This window comes from Erinaceus europaeus, chromosome 7 (assembly GCF_950295315.1).
Source record: "Erinaceus europaeus chromosome 7, mEriEur2.1, whole genome shotgun sequence".
Taxonomy (NCBI): domain Eukaryota; kingdom Metazoa; phylum Chordata; class Mammalia; order Eulipotyphla; family Erinaceidae; genus Erinaceus; species Erinaceus europaeus.
The window spans coordinates 3,650,381-3,655,453 of record NC_080168.1 but is presented as its reverse complement, the minus strand read 5'-3'; positions in this window follow the sequence as shown (position 1 = coordinate 3,655,453).

Below are 5,073 nucleotides of genomic sequence, written 5' to 3'. Positions count from 1 at the left end.
TCCATTGCTCCTAGAGGCCATTTTTATCCCATTTTGTTGCTCTTGTTGTTGTTATTATTATTGCCATTGCTGTTGTTGTTCTCTCTTAATTTCTCTGTGTCCTATCCAAAGTCATTCTGTCTAACTGCTCTGTTACATGGTCCACTGCCTCAACCCATTGCCCCTTCGTCCCGAGCACTGCAGACAGGCAGACATCACTTCTTCCTAGACTCCACATCAGGCTCTAGTGTCTGTTTAGAACCTCTGGAGCTTTGCTAAAGGGATGCTGTCCCAGGGGCCAGGCTTGCTCCCATGTGTATATTCATATAGGTAGTTTTTATATACATTTTATGTATGTTTTCTTTAAAAAAATTGTTATTTATTGGATAGAAACAGTCAGAAATCAAGAGGGAGGAGGGTGATAGAGAGGGAGAGAGACAGAGAGACATCTGCAGCCCTGCTTCACCACTCGCAAAGCTTCCCCCCTGCAGGTGGGGACCAGGGATTTGAACCTTGGTCCTTACACATTTTTTAAAATTCTTTATTGGAGAATTAATGTTTAACATTCAACAGTAAATACAATAGTTTGTACATGCATGACATTTCCCAGTTTCCCATATAACAATACAACCCCCACTAGGTCCTCTGTCATCCTTTTTAGACCTGTATTCTCCCTACCACCCACCCCAGTGTCTTTTACTTTGGTGCAATACACCAATTCCATTTCAGGTTCTACTTATGTTTTCTCTTCTGATTTTGTTTTTCAGCTTCTGCTTGAGAGTGAGATCATGTCATATTCATCCTTCTGTTTCTGACTTATTTCACTTAACATGAATTTTTCAAGGTCCATTCAAGATCGGCTGAAAATGGTGAAGTCACCATTTTTGACAGCTAAGTAGTATTCCGTTGTGTATATATACCACAACTTGCTCAGCCACTCAGCTGTTGTTGGACACCTGGGTTGCTTCCAGGTTTTGGCTATTACAAATTGTGCTGCTAAGAACATATGTGTACACAGATCTTTTTGGATGGGTGTGTTGGGTTCCTTAGGATAATTCCCCAGGAGAGGAATTTCAGGATCATAGGGTAGGTCCATGTCTAGCCTTCTGAGAGTTCTCCATGTGCATTTTAACATGTGCGCTCGACCAAGGTGCGCCATCACCTGGCCTCTTTATGTATGTTTTCTGCACATTCTATACAATCTTTCCATACATTTTATATATCTCTGTGTATGCAAATATGTCTCTACTCACATGTACATACACAAATGTACACACACAACTCTTCCTGTAGTATATTATCTCCATCCTAGTTTGTTAACAGGTCATATTTAAAAATTTTCTTTCTGATTGGCTGTCATTCAGTTGTCTTTTTTTCTTTCTTTCTTTCTTTTTTAAATATTTATTTTATTTATTTATTCCCTTTTGTTGCCCTTGTTGTTTTATTGTTGTAGTTATTATTGTTGTTGTCGTTGTTGGATAGGACAGAGAGAAATGGAGAGAGGGGGGGAAGACAGAGAGGAGGAGAGAAAGACAGACACCTGCAGACCTGCTTCACCGCCTGTGAAGCGACTCCCCTGCAGGTGGGGAGCCGGGGTTCGAACCGGGATCCTTATGCTGGTCCTTGTGCTTTGCGCCACCTGCGCTTAACCCGCTGCGCTACAGCCCGACTCCTTTTTTTTTTTTTTTAATCTGTGATGACAGGTCACAAAACCAAAGATTTTCAGTGAACTCATGGTGCATAATTTGTACTTGGAGAGATAAGAGAAAAGACATCATTGTTCCTTTTACTTCAAAATTCATCTTCTCCTAGATTTCAGGTCAAGGTGGGATTTCCTTCTTTGCCTGTCATTTCAGGACCTGTCATTTAAGTAAATCTTTTTTAGTTATGAAAAGTATATTAAATGTCCAGTGTACTTTATTGAGTGTGAGACCAAGTGTTGTAACAGAGAAAATTTGTATATGGGTACTGTCTGTGGCCTTCATTATAATAGTCACTCCCTAAGTTGGGCAGTAGCACAGTGGGTTAAGTGCATATAGCACAAAGTAAAAGGACCGGAGTAAGGACCCCGGTTTGAACCCCCGGCTTCCCACCTGCAGGGGAGTCGCTTCACAAGCGATGAAGGAGGTCTGCAGGTGTCTGTCTTTCTCTCCCCCTCTTTACTTTACCCTCCCCTCTTCATTTCTCTCTGTCCTATCCAACAACGATGACATCAATAATAACTACAACAATAAAACAACAAGGGCAACAAAAGGGAATAAATAAGTAAATATTTTATAATAGTTACTCCTACTTGTTTATGGGTCAGCCAACTTATGTATATGGGTGGCTATGTAGTAGAAATTATTATTCGGTTTTGATTTTGTTCCTCTCTGCAGCTTGGAGACAATGTGAAAAGGTCCTTAGAGTTTAGCAATTATTCTAATGTATGGGATTATGTAGCAGTGAGTTTATTTTTCCTCTCTAAAAATGCCAGCATTTTGTTTCTACCTAGCCTTCCTGGGAATAGTATTTCCCTCAGGGATTGCATCTGAGATCTATGCGGCTAAGCGACATCTTGTAAAAGGTTCTCTGTGCATTCGTTATGGATAGAACAAGCGTTGTCATAGGTAAAGACATCTTGCTTGACGTACAGACTGAATTTGAGTTCATTCCTTACTCATATATGTACATGTTATTATATCATAATGTAACCCCCTTTGGAGCTACAGTGGCACAATCCGTTAGTGCACGGTACTTATACATAATGTAACTCCCTGCATACATTACAATAGGTTAGGGTGTTCCTGTTAGCATACTTGATACTCGGGGCCAGGTGGTGGTGTACCTGGTTAAGTGTGCATACAATGGTGCACAAGGACCCGGTTCAAGTCCCGTTCCCCACCTGCAGGGGGAAAGCTTCCCCTCCCTCCCCTTTCAAATTCTCTCTGTCTCTATCCAATGATAAATAAATAAAAAGAAAAAAAATGTTTCCAAAAAGAATACATGATGCTCATTATAAACCCAAAATGTGTCACTGAAGCTGGGTATGTTAGTTTTTTTCTTCAACTGTTTCATTTGTGTAAAGAGGCACCTAAATGTTCATTTGCTTTGGTCGCTTTTCCTTGTCAGGATTCACTGATTTGATTAATTTTTTTTCAAGTGAGAAGAGAGAGACAGAGATAAACAGGGAGAGAAGACAAGAAAACATAACATAGCTTCTCATAGTGCAATAGAGGTAAGACTTGAACTTGGGTTGTTTGCATAGAATAGTAGTTGTACTGTCACGGGAACTATCCGGATAGTGGACATCTGCTTTAAAGAGGATATCCCACTGTCAACATTGTCCTACGCTCAGATTCGAGGGCTTCTCAAGTGTATACACACTGCATACTCATCGTTTCACATCAGGAACAGAACTGAATAAACCACATGGCAAAGACATTATTAGAGAAAAAAATCATTGTGCATTCAACACATATGTGTTTCATTTTCCCAGTGTAATCTAGAGATAAACTTTCAATCTCTTTGTATTTTATAATAAAAAGGGATTTAAAAATTGGTGTTTAGTTTTCTTTTTCTCCTTAGATAAACATTTATAACATAATTGCTGAGCGCTTTAGATTTCATTCCATTTATTTTTTCTGTGTGACTTTTATTGAAGTTCTGTTTAAGTTTAGGCACCAGGCCATGGAGAAGCACAAAACATCTAGGAATTAACAATTTTTCAAGAGTCTCATGTCAGAAGTGTTGACATGCTTTAAACGTTTAAGCCCCTTAACTCTTTCGTTGAAAAACTTGATTTCTGGGAAGTCTGATTAGTTAGTGGACACAGAAGATAGGGGATCCTTCTTTGGGATTCTGTGGAAGACTCCTCAACATCCTCCATGAATGCAAGGACATTATACAAACTGTGGCTTTCATTGTATCACTTAATAAAACGGCTTTGGATTTGCTGCTCTGTGGCAGTGGTTTAACTCCATCGTGATTATTATGAAAAATGAACAGCTTTGATATTTTTGTGATCAATAGAGATTTCTAAAGAGCAAATAGCAGACTTATACAGACCAAGCATATTCTGATGAATAGTTTTTAGGAGATGTGTGGACCACTGACTTGGGGGGGAGGGGATCTGAGGGTAAAGGAAGGATGAAAAATAACTGTCAAGTTTGGGCATGGCAATGGTTGGAGTCATTCATAAAGACAGGAAGTCTAGATGTCAGATTTTAGTGAGAAATATTGAGTTCCTCTTTGAGTTAAAGGTCCCTGAATGATCTCCAACAGGAAATGTCAAGTTAGCAGTGAGAATTTATATATATATATATATATATATATATATAGAGAGAGAGAGAGAGAGAGAGAGAGAAAAGAAGAAGAAGAAGAAGAAGAAGAAGAAGAAGGAGGAGGAGGAGGAGGAGGAGGAGGAGGAGGAGGAGGAGGAGGAGGAGGAGGAGGAGGAGAAGAAGGAGAAGGAGGAGGAGGAGGAGGAGGAGGAGAAGGAGAAGGAGAAGGAGAAGGAGAAGGAGAAGGAGAAGGAGAAGAAGAAGAAGAAGAAGAAGAAGAAGAAGAAGAAGAAGAAGAAGAAGAAGAAGAAGAAGAAAGTGGAGAAGGAGGAGAAGATGGAGGAGGAGAAAGAGAAGAAGAAGAAACAGAGAGGGAGAGGGATGGGGGAGTGAGAATAAATTCCAACAAGTGACCCAGATTTGGGGCTTGTGAGGGAGTGGAGGGATTAAAGGTAATGAGGGGATGTGAACATTTATGGATTGATACCCTGCTATTTTTGGGGAAAAGGAGACTTTGGACTGCAAAGGCTGTGTGAAAGAAAAATGTCTATGGGCATTGGTATCTGTCCAAGAATGTCATGTCTATAAGATTCAATGTATACGGCTTAATCTTTTGAAAATATTTATTTAGCTCTTACACAAAGGATCATCTTACTGCCATGAGATTATGGAGGCACTAGGGAGTGTCCTGCTCAGGCTCCAGGTGCAGATAATTAACCTTACATTGAGATGCATGTCCATGCCTGCTGTCATCTCTCAGTACCTCAACTGAAACATCTATTAAAATATAATGTTATTCTACTCATTTTATGATCTTTTGTTTAAAAAAAAC